Source organism: Sciurus carolinensis, chromosome 16 (genome assembly GCF_902686445.1).
Source record: "Sciurus carolinensis chromosome 16, mSciCar1.2, whole genome shotgun sequence".
In the NCBI taxonomy this organism is placed as follows: Eukaryota; Metazoa; Chordata; class Mammalia; order Rodentia; family Sciuridae; genus Sciurus; species Sciurus carolinensis.
Genome location: NC_062228.1, coordinates 23,691,872 through 23,711,192, shown reverse-complemented (window position 1 = coordinate 23,711,192; position 19,321 = coordinate 23,691,872).

The following is a 19,321-nucleotide window of genomic DNA, read 5'->3' as shown; positions in this document are numbered from 1 at the left end:
GATGTACATATCACTGTGAATTAATGCTGTACTTTATATTGAAAATATATATTGGAATTCTACCTATTGAAAAGGACTGAAAACTGAATAATCCAGTAGCCATGAACACCTCCAAAACCTTAGAACTTGATCTATAAATACTATTACTTATTAGAAAGCACCAGCCTTGCTTAAAAAAGTAGCTCACTCCAGCTGTGAGTAGGAAATGCACAAGATAATCATGGGTCAGAGGACAGAGCTTTCAAAGAAAACCGGGTCATGTGGAGACACTTTGCAAATGATGCCACTTGCCAAAAAATTTAGGCGTCAAGTTAATACGATGGATTGAACCACAAAGGTGTTTCAATACTTTAATCTGTAATTCTAAAAAACAAATCTCACTTTTATCTCTGAAGGATGACAGGGAATCAAAATTATTTTGAAAATTGATCAATGGAAAAATTCAACTACTTCTGTTTCCTTAAAAAAGCAACAGTCACAGTATACACATGTGTATAAGGAAAAACCAATAAAATTGTTAACAATTCACTTCAAGAGTTTTTAAGTTCCATGACTATATGGGCCACTGATTACAAAGCTTATGCAAGAACCAGACTGTTCTGTCTCCTCATGCACTTCTATCAGAATTCCAAGTTGGAACGGTGGTGTCAACCTTTTGGCCTCTCTCAGTGAGGATAGATGTTTCTGGAGCTTCCTTATTCTCAAAGTTTTTTTTTTTGTTGTTTGTTTTTTTAAATATTGCTGTGTTAACACATAAAAACACAGATGTAAATTCCTCTAGGGGCACCACGTGAAAAATAAAAACAAGAGTGTTGCCGTCCTAATGATCCAGCATCATTCATTAAGTAGTAGTAAAAGTGAAAAGCGGCAGAAATCTTTCAAAATGTGGGTTACCTCAGAGGTTGTTATTTGCACAATTCTTAGCAAGGCAGACAACTTTATTGTTAAAATACACTATCTCTTTTTTTATTTTTTTATCACTATCTCTTTTTTGATTTTAAGTTGTATACAAGAAAGTATAAAAATCAAATAAGAGAAGCATGCCTACAGAAAGTACAGTATACCAACTTTGTAGACCACAGTGGCTATCACTGAGCATTGGATTCTGAGCTTCTTGAAAAATCAAGGGAAAAGTGCGCAACTGTTCATATTAGATGTCTTCTTTAAAATAGAGGGATATTCTTTTTTTTTCTCATTTATTTTTTTTTTAATTTTTGTAAACAAATGGGATACATGTTGTTTCTGTTTGTACATGGAGTCAAGGCATACCATTTGTGTAATCATAAATTTACATAGGGCAATGTTGTTTCATTCATTCTGTTATTTTTTCCCCTTCCCCCCACCCCTCACCCCTCCCACCCCTCTTTTCCCTCTATACAGTCCTTCCTTCCATAGAGGGATAATCTATGGCCTTAAAGTTTTCCTACAGGTGCATTCGAAAGGACATTTTTTAAGCAGAACATTGAGAGGACAAAAAGATATAGCAAGGAATACTCACCTCAGGATGTCTGCATTCTTATAACTGTTTCTTAATTTTATCTTAAATAATATTTAAGGTCACATTCCCTGCCCCCCACTCCGACACACAGTGAATCTTCCCATAGTCCAGAAATGGAAGTTTTATTTCTGAACATGTAGTTTTGGGAGCTTCCTTTTCTTACATAATTTTCCTTTCTTGTCCTTTCCATTGCTTGATCATGACTTATCTTATGTGTAAATGGGTTATGAATATCTTGTTATGTAAGTTGTCTAAGAATCTCTCAAGATATGAGCACACCAACAGGGACCTTCCCACCACCTTATTGGAGGAAAGGACCTTGCCACTAGATTTTGAACCATCAAGGCAGAATGTTATTCACATCTCCAGGCTGAGGGGGGAAAAAAAAAAATCAGAAAATTAGTGACATGAAAATGAAACCCAGAAAGAAATGCCAGGAGCCTTAGAAAGTACAGAGAACAAGAGGAGAACAAGAGCCAGACATAGTGATGAGAGTCCAACTACACTGGTAGCTACTTCCCTATCCACTTCAACAAAGTCACAAGAGTCATCTTCTGCCCCAGTAAAAGAAACCCAACCTATTAAGTCTTCTCCAGAATTGAAATGGGGCCTGACACTGGGAACTGTTTTAGCAGCAATTTAAACTCGACTTTTTGTGTTCTTAGGGCAGATACATGCTCAAATGGTATGTACATACATGAACATATAAATACACCACCACAGAGGCTAGATCAAAAACTATTCCTAATCCAGGTTGAAAGAATATATTGCTAAAGTCACTTATATACATTTGATTGGATCACAGGAAATGGTTCCCTTTCTACAATAGTGATCATTATTTTTATTATTACTTGATCTACAATTAACTCAGAATTTTAAAAAGAGATCAAAAAGGAATAAACATTTTATGTGTTAACCTACTTATGAAAATACATATGAAATAAATATTATCTTTGCTTTACAGATTAAGAGTAGTATACCAGGGCTCAGAGGAGCTATGTATGTTATTTGATCATAGCTGCAGAGTTGGGGCTAGGGGCCAGCTCTGTATTGTCACAAGGCTGAGCTTTAAACCACCAGGTCCTCTTAGAAGCACACTGGAGTTTTAGAACTGGGAATGTAACTCAGTGGTAGAACACTTGCTTACCATGTGCAAGGCCCTGGTTTCCAACCACAGTACCACACACACAAAAACCTTAAAAGATAAAGGCAGAATATGGCAAGGTTGCACACTGGATTTTAGAAGGAGATACAGCACAAATGGAATATTCAGGTTTCTCAAATATTGACTAAGACAACTAACCACATGAAAGTCATAGTGCTTACAGGAAGGACATCTGCAACACAGTTATTGGCAATTGGTAATAATGATGATGTGCATAAATTATTAAATTGGTATTTAGAGCTATGATATATAATATGCATACATTATTAATTATTGCCATTTACAAATATGTTATAAATAAGGTCAGAGCAGTGATGTAGAAGACCCAAGAATGTTAATAATTTAACATTATTAATTTAACATTATGTTAATAAAATAACATACATAGCTCCTCTGAGCCCTGGTGTACTACTCTTAATCTGTAAAGCAAGGCAAGGCCAAATTATCAGAATACCCTTAACTGAAATGTTCAGCACTAAAGAGGGTACCCCTGGATTAAACTGTCTTCTCTTGAAGTGACTGTATTCTTAGCATGTTTCTCAGTCTCAATGACATTCTGTCCCTTTGTGTGACACATCATTTCTGTAACTGTAGCTGCCCTACAATTCTCACTTCACATTTTTTAATGATGAAATCTGTCTATTATGTCAGTCTCATTTTAAAAAATTAGAACAGAAATATCCATGTGACAGTATAGCCAGGTCATTATCAGTGTAGACCCGAGGCCAGAGGATAGCAAGGATTCATTGAAATCAAAGTTACAAACATTAATCAAAGTATTTAGTATCTGAATTGAAGTAGCCACAGGGAATTAGGTGAATGACTTTAAGAGTATTTTTATATTTAAAATGACACGATAGATAAGACAAGAGAGCATCCCTTGAGAAGTTGTTCATCAGAGCACGCTTCTCTGTTACCCCCTGAACTGCCTGCACACCCTGCATGCTTCCATTAGAACTGCCCAACCACATGGTTTTCAATAACTATAAATCACGTCCCACTATGTTAGACCCAGGTAGGTAAAAGGAGAGACTGTTCCTGCCTTCGTGAAGCTTACGATCTAGTGATACCTACATTTGTGATTCAATTACACTAGAAAATATGCAAGGACTACCAGGAGAGTGCTATAATATAACAAATACATGGGATTATGGGAACATTGTAAAAATTTTTTTTTTTTCATATTCAGGGAGGTCAAGAAAGGCTTCCCTGAGGAAGGGCTTTTGTGTCAAGATAGTATAAAGTCGGTTAGGAGTAAATTCTATGAGGGAAGCATATGCCAGGCAGGAGGAAGCCTACTTCAAAAAGAGAATCCTTCCAACATATCTATTTGGAGGCAGCACGACACTCCCGAAGGAATGCAAGGTGGTTTGTGTGGCTGGAGTAGAGAATGGGGTGAGCAGTCTGAGCGGAGGCACTGAGCTACAGAGACAGTACTCCCAGTTATCCTGTAGGCCACATGAAGAGTTTTCATTTTGACTGGAAGAGCAGTGGAAGCCATGATTTGTTTAAACAGACATACAACACAATATGGCTTGGATATGGGAATGATTCTTTGGCCATAGTGGTGACGGGCTGACGTATTTGACTCCATGGAAATATCATAGGCCAGGTTGTATAGGCAATGACTAAACAGACTCCATTTTACCCTAAGACTCCATGTCATGTAGCAAATGCTTCTCCTGTGGGAACACCCTGCCTCTGTACCCATCAACAGTGGGTTCGCATAGCATGTTTGGCAACACAAAATGGCAATTCTTATATAATGTAAAATTATTCTCCTTTTGGTTCCTATTTTTCTTGGACAATGTACCCTGTCAACAGTGATTGTCTAGACATTAATAATCATTCTTTAACTTGTGCCCAACTAAGGTCATTTGGACCCACTTCCCCTTCTGCTTTTGATTTTAGATCTCATGATATTCGTTTGCAGTTTAAAATCATAGCAACAGACACTTATTATTGATGTACTGACTGATGGTATAAAAATCCCTGCAACCCTACCCTTGGGGCTATTCTCCCAATAGCCATTTTGGGCATTGTGTGAGACAGCCACTCAGCCAGCTAATAAAGACTCTCAAATATGGACTTCTCAGTGGTCAGTCTGTTCTTAAGTTGCAACCCACAACGGTAGCATGCAAAGCAGTCTGAAAGAAGGCAAGAGTGGAACCAAGAGCAGGTAGGGGGTAGTTGGAGAAATGCAGGGGCTCAGGCTTAGGTGTGATATTAAAAAATGTGGGGGCTTTGTCTTATGTTTGCACCCTCAGTGATCTCCGCGGGCTTGAAACATGAAAATACTGACAATAATTGTGATGCAATGTGATAAATGCACTAATGAAGACATGCATTCAACACAGTTGAGAAAGGAAATCAGTGGGAGTCATCATACAGCATGATAGTGAGGAATTTGGTTTCTCAGATACACGGTGGACCTGCATTTTAATCCTGGCACCGATGCTTCTGTTAGCATTGGTTAAGTTCTTGATTCTTCTGAGCAGTCTCATTTCACACATGATAAAATTGAATACTTCCAAAGGTTGTTATGGAGATTGAGTTACATAATGTAAAGTGCTTAGCCAAGTACCTGAGGAGTATTTAGCAGTAACTCAATGGTAATTTTTGTTTTAATAATCATTACTTTTAATATTATCTCTAAGGGGGAAGTAATTGATCCTGATGAATGAAGCATTCAACAAGTGGACAACAGGAATCACATCGTCTATAAGAACAGTAAGCGACATGTGTAAAGGATTGATTTTTTTAAAAATCAAAGAGTTAATCTATGATTATACAATGGGGTTACATCTGGTAAGCCCATGGTAACTTGGAATATCATGTCAGAAATGCATCTAATGTTTTGAACCCATCAAACATCAAGCTTAGCTTACCTTAAGCAGGCAAAACCAGGTAACATAAGCATATTTTATTTAATAAGTCTGGAATATTTCACGTAACTTACTGAATACTTATAGCCAAAAAAAACACTGGCAACTCAGCACACTGTTGAGTAATAGCTGTTCCCTTCTGTGATTCCCATGTAAGTGAGAGTTGAGACTCACTGCCACTGCCAGCATTGCAGGCTACCACAGTGAGGCACTTCCCTAGCCCAGGAAAGATCAACCTTCAAACTTGCAAGTGCAGTTTCTGCATGACCTTCCCACCGTCATAAAGCTGAAAAATCAAGTGGAATCATCTTAAGTCAGAAACCACCTGCACAGTATTTGAGGAATTTAAGAAACTGTAATATATTAAGTGGAATTTGCAAATCCACTCTCAAGGTTCTTAATAACTTTGCCAGTTTTAAAAATAAGAGAACATAAAAGATAACTGACTGAAAACCCAATCTGGGTCCAGGTTTAACACCTATGGCTCTGATTCAAGCCACTATAAGCTACTGCTTCTTAATCTCCCATCTGCCTCTACCCTGTACTCCCGGAGTGGAGAGTAGTGACAACCTCTTTGACATTTGCAGATTCTTCCCTCACTCCATTCTGGTTCTTCCCACTGTCTCTGGGTCATGAGACTCAGGACAGCAATCCTTACCAAATGCTTTGCACGTTAACTTTCAGTACTTCAGCACAACTGCCTTTTCTGACAAATACATTTTAAATGTGAATAGTGTTGGAGTCCCAACCAAACATGTACCAGCTATCTAAGTGAAATTCCCTGTTCCCATGGAACTACCTTCCATGCCCCCAAGGGTTTACAAGTATGATGACTTGAAGACAAAAAGATACCGAGAGCCCTAAAGTTGGGCAGAGGATCTAACAATGCCAGCTTTGCTTCCACTTTGGTGTTTGGACATCTGGTTGGATGGGTTCTGGTTGGGTTGAGAGCTGAAAGAGGAAGGAGACCTTTTTCTACTGTACTTCTAAATATATATATATATATATATATATATATATATATATATATATACACATATATACATATACATACACACACACACACACACACACACACACACACACACAGTGGTGGGTAATGGTGCCAGGTTATATTTAATGACACTTAGAGATAATACATCATTAATTTAAAATTCTGTCATTTCACTCAAAACCAAATAAATAAGTGTAAATACAGCAAAGATGATTTGTGTCAATCCCCAAGGACCTGAAGTTATTTGCTACAGACTTCACTCCAAGATGGAATTTGTTTTTTTTTTTGTTTCTAATTCTCCACACAGTTGCTGTAGTGAAGACTAATGCTTTCTATTTAGAAGTGTGAGTTCACTTGTAGTTTTACCCTTTTCTCCCCCCACAAAGACTTCACAAAGTCTTAAGGGGCTAGTGTGTGTCTGTGTTTTAAATATTAATGACCATTTGTTCTGAGAGTCTGCCTTCCCCACAGAGCCTTTAAAAGCTGAATTATACCAAAAGTTATGACACTGGACAAGAGGAACAGCAATCTTCTCCATAATGAAGTCATTTGTTCATCAGCCTTAAAATATTCAGTGGCTGGGTTATGCCTCCCCTTCTCCCTCCCTTCCTCTCAGGAAAGAAAGCATTAGAAATGCAAAGAACACACCCAGTCATTATTGAGAAACTGGTTTAGCTTAGGTTCCTTCCTTGATGCTTGACTGTTTTTAATTATATTAAGAAAAAAAAATCATGACCCTCTTCTCTGCTAATAAGCACAAATCCCACAGTTCAGTAGCAATGGGGATGAGGAACTCTTTTATGTTGATGTTGGAATAAGCAGATTAGGTTCTAGGTTCCTATTATGTTGTCAGCCATCATTGTGGTTGGGCATTCTGGGGTCAGGGTAGGGGTGTGAGGAGAAAGTTAGGGGTACCCACATATCTAGTCATTGAGCTTCTGCTGTGATTTTCTTCTCCTGATGAAGTCAATATCTCCAAGTACTGTGATAAACCCTTGCCAATTTGAAGGCATTTACCCAGAGTCTACTATGTGCTAAGGACTATGCTCTGGTTGGAAAAATAAATATGGACAAAACATTGATATTGTTCTCTGAAATCAATGTTCCAGAAAGGAGATGGTCCTATGTGAAGTACTGGGGAGATAAAAGGAATGCGAATTAAAAGGAAATAGCTTGGTTTAATAAAACTGTGAACTATGACCTATCTAGAAAATAATAACTCTTACTTGATCGCTCTGCTTAAAACCTTGAGTTTGGTGAGGAGGGGCTAGGCCAGCTCTCCAGGTTAGGGCATCTATATGCCCAGCCTTGAAGGAAACACATGTAATCCAAGGATTGACAGTCATACAGGACAAGAGAAAGTAGGAAGTAGTCATTTCCAAAGGAAAACTAGGGTACTATAAGCAAATGAAAGGGGGGAATTGAATAGTTCCAAACAAAATTTTCCCTTTAAGAATATCTTATCCATTCCATTTTGTTTGTGAACAATGAGTTCCTTAAAGTTTTGCAGACAAGTAGGAACAGGTAGCACACACTATTAAGCTGTACATCTGTACCAAACTTTATACTTTGCAATGCACACACACACTGTGGTCAATACTTAAAAAATTTTGAAGTTCTTGTTTAGTGCAGGAAGAAGGCAAGTCATATACTCAAGACCACGAAGTTAAATATTCCAAAATGTCATCCTCTGCTTTATTACTATGAGCCTGGTTCAAGGAGAAAAAAATGGTATAATTTCCTCAACTTTTCTGGGTCTCAGTTTTTTTAATCAGTGAGCAGAATAATATAATATCATCTAAATTAATATCATGAAGTTAGATAATATTTAATTGATACATGATATAGATGAGGTAAATTTCTCAATAAAATGTTTTATAACATAAATGTTTTATGTTGTCCATTTAATGGACAAATAAATTTACCCCATTCTGGTTTTATTATTTTCATGCCTGTTTTTATAAAATGTATCTTGTTAATATTTGAATTACTGATACTACTTATGTCCTCATTTAGTTCATATATGATCGATGAGGAATTTATATTATATACAAATTGGTGAATAAAAAATTGCTGTAACACATCCTACATATTTCCTTTATTAAATGATGAATACTAAAACTAGAGACATAAATAATGAATTTTTTTCTAGACCTCCAGTTCTACAAATCTTGAATATGTTAGAATGTCAAATCCTGTAATATATCTTTGGATCATGTATCATGACCACAAGATTTATGTCATAAATACAAGTTTAAGTATTCCTAAATTAATTTTTATAAGTTGTCTCACTAAAAAATGTAGGAAAAAAGTTATCTAATCATATTAAGAGATAAAAGAAATACCATCTGAGCAAATTTAACACCAATTCCTTAAACTACAGAAGAAAACTTCTTGGAAAACCATCAATAGAAGAAAATTTCATCATCTTGAAAAAGAGCATTATGATGGTTTGGATTTTAAATGAGTCCACACCTGTGCAAAAGCCCATCAACTAAAGACTTGGTCCTCAGCCTGTGGGAGGTGGAGGAAGCTTGAGAAAGCAGGGCCTAATGGAAGGAAGTTAGGTAACTAGGGACATGCCCTTGAAAGGGATGGTGGAATCCAGTGTATCCCCCTCTCTCCTTCCCAGTTACCAGGAAGCAAGCAGCTTTTCTATGCCACATACTCCCCACCATGATATTCTGACTCACTTCAAGCCAAAAAGCAGCCAAGCAACCATCCATGAACTGAAACCTCTGTAACTGGGTACTAAAATAAATCCTTCTTGTATGTTAATCATCTCAGGTATTTCATCACAGCCAAGGGAAGCTAACAAGCATCACTGGAAAACCTACAGATAACATGAGTAATGGTTAATGAACAAATGTTTTCCTCTAAAATTGGGAAAAAAATAAGAAAGCACTCTTTTAAAAGTTTGACTCAATATTGTACTAGCCAGTGCAATAACACATGAAAAAGAAACAGTGTACAAAAATTGGATGATGAGAAGTAAAACAACTGTCAGTATAAAATAACATAAGGAACATAGAAAAAATTGTTACACTTAATAAATGAATCTGAAAATTACAGGATGCAAACTCAATATATGTCATTCACTTTTCTACTACCAATAGATTAAAAATATTTTAATATTTACAATTTTATAAAAACAATTAGTTTCCTGAAAATGTTTAATCCTCTATACTGAAACCAAAACAACACACACACACACACACACACACGCACACACACACACACAGTGGGGAAAAAGGCATTGGTAGAAGAAACTTTTAAAATTCTAAATAAATGAAACAATATCACTCACTTAGGCATTCAAAGACTCAGTACTACTAAGAAACCCATTCTCCTCAAATTAATCTGTAGATTCAATGAAACTCCTTTGAAGATACCAGCAATAACATGTTAGAACTGTCTAAACTGAATCTAAAATTTTTGTATGAAACATACAAAGAATCTAGAATAATCAAAACTTTTTCTGGGGAAAATAATGCAAAACTATAGTAATCAAGATACTATGGTATTAGTATAAGAATAGAAATATAAATAGAACAGAATAGAGATAATTCAGAATTGGACCCACTATTTCAAACATTAAAGTCTTCACTGAGATATTATAAATGATTTATACCTTAACACTCATGTATTTGAATTGTACAAAAATATTTAATATAGTCAAATTGAGCTGTTGTCAACACAATCTTAGAATCTTTTAATCACTCTCTCAAAATACCCATACCATTAGCAGTCACTTCCCCATACTGCTCCCCAAACACCTCCCCCATCCTTAAGGGCTGCCTGTCTCCCTTCTGTCTCTATAGTGTTGCCTGTTCTGGGTTTTCATGAATGGAATCATTTATGTCATCATTTATTTTACCTTGCATAATGGTTTCAAAGTTCAGCTGTCTTCCAGCATCTATGAATTCATTCCTAGATCAAATAATTTTCCATTGCATGGATGTACCACGTTTTATCTTTGTATTAGTTACTGGACAATTTGAAATTTTTTCCAACTTTTTGACTAATAGAAATGTGGATGCTATGAACATTCACATATTAGGTTTTTGTGGAGTTGTTTTTCATTTCTCCCGGGTATACGTCTAGAATCCAATTGTTCAATCATACTGTAACTGTATTTAACATTCTGACAAACTGCCAAACCATCTTCCAGTGCACTGCTGGTAGGCATGTCCAATGATACAACTGCTTGGAAATGTTTTTAGGACAAAATAGCACAGATAATGAATACTTTTAAAGCACTGATAAGTATACAAATGAGCCCCTGCCAAAAGTAAAATTATTGTTCTTCAAAACACAACAAAATTCTAGAATATTCTTTAGTGACAGAAATCTCATCAGTAGTTATCAAGACAGGCAGGAAGAATGACTTTACCGGGTGATGGGAATATTCTCTATCTAAATTGGAAGGTTGCTATAAAATTTACCTATCTGGCTAAAGTCATCTGCCTCACAGTAAAATTTAATTTTATTGTATGGAAACTGTACCTCAATAACATTTATATCTAAAAAGGGAACTATGAAGCAATTATGTTCTATGCACAAAGGTGTACACTGAGTCTATAATGATTATAGAGACATGGGTAACCCTTGCTTTCATAAGAGATAGAACCTGGTCTAATTTGATATGCATTGTCTGTATTATCACACTGAACCTTCACACGGATTTCATGAGGAAATGTGGGCCAGAATCACTATTCCTTTTCAGAGCTGAGGAAATAGCTCAGAGATTTTAATAGCTCAAACCAAAGAGACACTATGAAGTGTGGCAGAGAGCTAAACCCAGGTTTTCTGACACTTAAGGACAAACTTTTCTACAAGTTATACAATGAGACATTGTATCATTTTACAAAGGTCAAACACATGTGCCTAGACAAGCATTTGCACAACAGAAGTACAACTTCTAAAAAGCAGCAGTGATCAGATAAATCTAGATTTCAGCCCTAGTTCCAGTCTTTCTAGTTGTAAGACCTTAGAAAGTGTGTGTAAATAGTTTCAGATTCAGTTTTTTTATTTTCCCCTAGAACCAGAAGCAATGACCTGTTTACAAATGCCAGAACTCATACAACTAACCTGGTTTCTGAAATGTCTACATGTTCTTCAAGCTTATAAAACATGCATGACTATGTACGTTATTATTGCAACTTTGCTAATGAATGAATTTCTGCAGATGTTTGCTATGGTTTGGGTATCAAGTGTCCCCGAAAGGTCCACAAGGTAAAGGCCTGGCCCCTAGTTTGGCACCAATGGGATACAGTAGAAACTTTATGAGGTGGGGCCTAGTGGGTCCTCAGGTCACTGAGGTGGTACTCTCAAAGGGGACAGTGGGTCCTCAGCCCCCTCCTCTTTCTCATGTCTGTATTAGTCAGGGTTCTCTAGAGAAAATCAACGGGAAGTATGATTATAAAAAGGGATTTATTAGATTGGCTTATAGGACTAGAAGCTGGGTAGTCCACAATAGCTATCTGTAGCTAGAGAGTTGGAAGAACCTGCAGCTGCACAGTCCAAGACACAGAAGCCCCAGAACAAGAGGGATCAACAGTGCTAACCTAGTCTGAGACCAAGGCTTCTGGAAACTACCTGGAGAATCACTGCTTTGGAAGAATGAAGAAGCGAGAGACGCATATCCTCAGACAATGGAACCAGCAATCAAGGACCCATTCAAGAGTTGAGCTTGCATCTGTTTTGTTGTTCTTCCAGCTTTTAGTCCATCCAAGCCACCATCCTATTGGGTGATGCTGCCCAAGCTTAGGAAGGGGCTCCACTTTAGTTCACTACCCCACATTCCACTCATACCTAGACACGCCCTCACTGACACACCCAGAAGCCTCTTCATCATAGGCATCTCTTAATCCAATCAAGTTGACAATTCAAATTAACCACTACAACATCCTGGCCACAAGGTGAGTAGTTTTGCTCCAGTGCTAGCTCCCACAGGTCCAAAGCAATTTGGCTGGACATGGATTGAAGCCTCCAAAACTTTGAGCCAAAACAAACTTTCTATTAGTCCAACATCTCAGGTATTTTTTGTAGTAATGGAAAATTGACTAACAATGTTCCTGTGTCCATTAGAGTGTATGTGTGTGACAGAGAGTAGTATTTCCAGTGTAACGTATATCATCCAGGCCACTATGTAAAAAACTAACTTCATTCTTTTTAATAGCTACATACTATTCCTTTGCAATGCTATCACCTTTTTTCTATCATTTCCCTTAGTGAAGATGTTCCAAAATGGTCTGTTTGGGGGTGGGTACACCATAAACCCAACTGTAGACCCACATGCTCTCCACAGCACTGAAACTATCAGTTGTTGTCTATCCTCAATTAAAAAAAAAAAAAAAAAAAAAAAAAAAGACCTGCTAGTCAACAAATTTTGTATTTGTAACTTTAACAAATATTGCCAAAGGGTTATCTAAAAGGTTTGTGACAATTTGCACCCCTGCAGTCATGTGTCTGAGGGTAGGCCTCCTATATACTCATTTGCCAGCTGTCTGTATTGTAAAGAGAAGTTCCATCATCCTGCCCCACCCACTCTAAACACAGCACCTCTGTCTTCCTTTGTCCTGGGCAGTGTGATCACGCTGGGGCTGGACTGCGAAATGCCGTCTCCTAGAACATGAGCCCGAACTCTAAGCAGAGCCGGTGTGCCAGGGTCCACGGAGCAGGAACAACAGGGGCGGCTTTTCCTCCACTCCAGCGGTTCAGGTATTTACTCTTTTCCACATGTCTGAGCTAATGACGCTGCTGATCTGGAGCAGAGGATTACACTAAGCCACTCTTTGTAATGCTCGCTTGACTGAGGATGAACTCAGGATGAAATGATGTTTGTAATGTTCTTTCAGGAATGGCAAGCCATCGAATTTGTCAAATATTTATATTGAGCAACTATTAGGCCTAGAGCGCATCTGACATCCATCTATCTGTCTCTCTCCATACCTATCTATAAAGCCCTGCTTTTCTGTTCCATGCTGTTTTCTCCAAAGACCTTAGGGACATAAGATAACACATAATCCAAATAGGATATAATCTCACTCAGCGGTACGGAACCAGGTTCCAAATGGGAGTTGCTGATATTGCTGAGTTCATGGGTTTACATTCAGTCCTTCAGCAGTGGCCATAGAGAGGGTCAAAATGCTCCTTGTTCTTGTTCCTTCAGTGCCTACTCCTCTTCACTCTTCCAAACACCCTAATTTAACACTGAAGCTCTATTTACAATTGAGATTGCTACAATTGATCCTGCATCTATTCTGGGATGGTAATAGTTGATAATCAGCACAGAGCAGTTTCAAACCTTTATCTTGCTAATGACTGAAGCATTCCATACAAAAATCATGAATAGCTACTGTTCTACAATTTGCCTCCACCATGAGAAATGGAATCAAGCTGGGGGAGGAAACAGAAAACCACATCTTTCCACAAGTAAATAAGTCAGGTTCTCTGGATTATTCTGTCACTATTAAAAAAAAAAAAAGTCTAAAGCAATTAGCTTTATAAAGAGAAAGGGTTTATCTTGGTGCACGATTCTCGAGTTTTCAAGTCCAATATTGGGCAGTCCCATAACTTTGGGTCTCTGGTGAGAATACAGGATGGTAGAAGCATATGGCAGACAAAAACCATTTAAGAACCAAGAAGCAGAGACTGAAAGAGGCCAATGTCTTACAGCCCCTTTTAAAGGTATGTTCCAGTGACCTAAAAACCTTCTACTAGGTCCCACCTCCCAGTATTTGCCAATAACAACACTTGAAGACTAAGCTGTTAACACGTGGATCTGTATGTGACAGGGACTATATCCAAACTATAGGAGTCCCTAATCTTAAGGCACTATAGTAAGATGATAGGTGTATCTAACCAGCTCAAATAATACAAGGTTGAAGAACAGGAGTAAGAAACATGACGTGATAGATACAATGCTTTGGTATGAGACATGAGATAGGAAAAATGGGTACCCTGCCTTGGGTGAATTGATTAGAGAAGACACAGAGGATGGACCATCCGAGATGGGTCCAACAAGAAAAGAGAAAACACAGTGTTAATACCAAGTATGGCAATTTGAAGCCAGTACCATCGCATACATGTGAATTATAGCAGCAACCTGTTTCAGATTTAGGATTGGAAAACTAATGTCCATAAAGATTCCATTGGAAGAAACCAGAGGATATTTTGTTAAGATAATCACGAGTGCTTTTTTCACTTTGCCATTATTCCTCATTTCCCAGCTCAAGCCCCAGTGCACACACTGAATCTCAATATTTCCAAAGGTCTCTGAATACAAAAGAGAATGATGGGCAATTTACAGTCAGGGAAACAAGCCACTTGGGACACACTCAGTGGCAATTCTGGGCATTGTTAATTCTGACCCTGTGGCCAGCAAGTCTGAGGATATCAGCATAGGCCTAACCAGTCCTTCCAGCTCAAATCTTATAGGACAGTATCTTCATAATGATCAGGTCCAGTGAGTCCTTGATTCCTTGGACACTGAGGAAGCTGCCTGAGGCCTGGTCTAATAAACTGGACTCTGTCCTGAGCACATACAGCAGGATTATGGCATGTGACTGGTTCAGTTGCTACAAATGCCACTAAAAGGGCACATCTCACTTTCCTCACAATTGAAGGCAATAGGCCCCTCTTATTAACAGGGTATAAGGGGGAAAAGTGAAACTAACAAAGATAAGATAAAGTATTCAAAGGTGAAGAAAATAGTCATCTGCCAAAGACCTTGGCCAAACTGGACTTTTTGTAGATGATATAAAAACAAATGGGCACGTCTGCTTGCAAAAAATCAAGTGTGAAGTCAGTTTATGCCCCAAATAATGAAAATCATAGGCACCTAGATCCATTATTAAATACCGCTAGTCAGACAAGCTCACAGTAATTCTAGGTGGGTGGGTGGAAAGTAACAGAACCGTGTCTGATTTTGGTTTGAGTTGTTGTTGCCAATGTAGAGTCTACAGTAGATAAGGGGTTTGGAATTGCAGAACTAGAGAGGTGTAGGGCCACAAATCTAGTCCATGGGACCACCGAGTAAGTTCACCTGTCTCATCCAGAATTTGGTGTAATTTTTCCCTAGGCCTGCTGAAAAGGGATAATCATTCATTTCCCTCTTCTTTATATAGGTATGTGTACTTGAGTGTGTGTGTTTATGTATGTGTATATATGTGAGCCATGAGTGCACACATTATAATATGTGTGTGAAGATGGAGATATCAAGTGGGAGATAGGAAGATGTTTCCAATACTGAAAATGGAACATCCAAGACCATCAAGCCTTTGGTCCATGAAGATAGGCTACTTCTTAATGATCCTTCGGTATACTTTTGTGTTGAGATCTTTTTTCTTTTATTGTCCCAAGCAACATTATCATGTGTATCCTTTGTTAACTCAGTTTCCATGGGACAAGACTCACACTTAAATGATCAAGTCCCTGGAGTGGGTAAGGCACACAAAATTAATTTTACGTTCAACCAATTTCTCTGACAAAATTGTGAACAATTAGCAGACCTATTGACTTCATTCTGCCCCAAGAAGTGCAGATACTGACATCTACCTTTTCTTCATGTTCTCTCTATTCTGGTTTCCTGTATTAGACATTCTTTCTCCCTTCTGTCTGACAGCTTTGCTAGTCATGGGCAATATGCTCTTGATATCATCCAATAAATCAAAATCACTTTCCCATAGATACCATTAGCACCTCCTTGGTAGATAAAGATATCTCTAATACATTTTTTAAAAAATTCTTTGAGTTGTCAATGGATCTTTTACTTATTTGTATGTGGTGCTAAGAATTGAACCCAGTACCTCACACATCCTAGGAAAGTGCTGTACCACTGAGTCACAACCCCAGCCTTCCAATGCACTTTTAGCTATAGAACTTTAGACTTAGGAAGAAAACTTTAAGAATATCTAAATGTACCATACAATTTCAGATGGATTATTGAAAAAAATACCAAAAACTGGCAGCAAGACTGATTCAAGGAAACTTGTCTACTCATTTTTCAGAAATATTCAGAGATCTTGGTGCTATCTCATTCATTCTTTCCATCCATGCACTCGAGTACTTCACTGATTACACTGTACACATTTTCATAAGCACTATACGATAGGATATACGAATGAAGATTGATAGGGCAGGACTGTCATGAAACTAATGCCTATCCTACACCATGGTGCATCAGTTACAGTGAATCATTTTATTTCTTATACCTGTACTAGAAAAAAAAGTTCCCCAAAGAATACACAGATCATCTTTATAATTAAAAGTCACAAGAAACATAGATGCCCATGGTTGATTATAAAAATATTTACTATCCTTTAGGGCAAAACAAAGCCAACCAAAATAATTGAAGCTCCAGAGATTCTAGATGTTTTTTATGAGTCATATGGTAAATACTTTTGCCACTGTGTTTATTATAGCATTTTCACCTTGGGGGAGTCATTTATCAGGGCAGAGTTGTGTACTGCGTAAAATCAAGACTAAAGGTTTGGTGTCCAAGGAAGGCCAAATAATGGCTCCCAAAGATGTTTAGAACCTAATCTCTGGGACCTCTGAATATGTTACATGACACAGCCAAGGAGAAGTAAGGTTCTATACTAAATCAAGGTTGTTATTGGATGACCTTAGAAGAATGAGATCGTCCTGGATTATAGATTGTGGGCCGGCATCAAGGCAAGCTTCCTAACAGAGGAGGGAGGCAGAAGAGGCAGCGTCAGAGTGATGTACCATGAAGCTTGACCAATCATTGCTGGCTCTGAAGCCAGGTGTGGTCATGAGGGAAGGAACGGAAGGGAACTCTGCCAGTTGGAAAAGATAAGGAAGCAGGTCTTCTTCTAAAGCCTCAAGAAGGAATTGCAGCCTTAACACCTAGACTTCAACTTAGAATGATTTTAAACTGTGGGCTTCCAGAATTCCAATGATGAATTTCCATTACTTTATACCACCAAGCTTGTGGTAATTTGTTACAGTAGCACTAGCAAACTAATATAGTGTTCCAGGATTTTACAAGGTTATGACAGTGGTTATCCCCAAACACAAACTCTTTCCCTCCTTTCGTCCCTAAAACCTCAGCAAATTTCCTGTCTTCTATGAGCTTCTCTCAACTCTTTTCTTATTTCAGTCCTCTTATGCTCTACATTGATACCATTTTACATTTCATTAGAAATCAATAAAATTTGCCTTGGCTAATCTCAATTCTTCCTCTAGAACCCATGATTTAAATAAGATAAGGTCCATGAACCAAGAAAACAAAAATCAAATGTCTCTTAGAAGAAGCAGGGTAAGACATCATGGATATCAATATTACTTACTTATCTTATTTCTCGTGATGAAAAATTTCATGAAGAACTTAGTTTAAAGAATATTCATGCCTCCTTCACTAGGATTATTAGGTTACAATAAATTTGTAATTCTTAATGGTAAAGAAGATGCTCAAAATATAAAAACTAATGAAAACTATTAATTTCAGTTCGATACCAGTACCTTGAAATCAGTACTTTGAAGCCCAGTCGAAATTCTTTGTATTCACCATGCAGTATGTAAAGAATAAAAAAACAGATCTAAAAGGTTTCAAAAAAAAATCATTGCAGTATTGTAAATAATGCATCTTGAATATACTTGAATTAGTCATTCACTTGAATTTATCAAAATTTAGTACTCAGATAAGCTGACAACTAATCCTGTTTCAAACATGGCTCAATGTGTATTAAAGAAAAAAGATGACTGAGTATGTGGAAACCCATCTGAATATGCATTCAATATAAACTAATAGCAGCTGGGAAATAAAATGCTTCTGATGCAGATGGGCAAGTGTTCTAAAGAAGACATTTCATCCTTTTTTGGTAAAAGGATTTTTTTCTCACTTTTAGTGGAGACATAATCATAAAGAAATTTTTAAAGAATTCATTGTAAAGTGTAAATTTTCTAAAGTTCTTAGAAAATCCCATCAGATTTTAAAACTCCTTCTGACCATGTTGTGTGTATTTCCACCAAAGACATATATACTCATTTATATATATATATATATATATATATATATATATTATACACACACACACACACACAAATAGGTTGTAGAAGTTTATTTCCAAGTAGTCATTTGTTTTCCATGACTTGATTTCTAAGCTGGCAAACTGAAAACATATTTAACCCACACATGCAGTAACAGTTTATTTTATCTATAGAAATTAAAAAGAATTTTATTTTCCTGTGCTCTTTCCAATGCTATTCTCACCTCAGTAGGAAAATAACCCAGAGCCTAATATCTAATACCATGGATGAGTTTTACTTAGTTTTGAAATTTAAGTGAATGAAATACAGTACCCATTCTTTGTGTCTAGTTTCCTTCATTTGATGACTGAAAATCACCTTTTCAAGTTAAAAAAAATTCAAATATAAAATATATTAAAATAATTTTTAAATTAAGATAAAATATTTTAGTGAAAAAATAATTTCTGTCTCCCAACTCCCTTGCTCCACTTCTCTAGAGACAACCAAGGTTAACAATTTCTGGACCATCTTTGGATACAAATTAAAGGCATAAACAAGCTTCTGAAACATATTACCTTCCCTCCACCCCCAGAAACACTAGAATATGTTACATATAAAATTATTTAGGAGATGTACTTTCTAACTAGAGTGTTTTCTGAATCAATCTACTTTTTCTCCATCCCTGGTATTATTCAATCCATTGCTCAAGAGTACTGGGCTGTTACTTAAAGGGCTATCACTTAATTTGTGTTTGTGTGGTGTTTCATTACAGTTAGATTCAA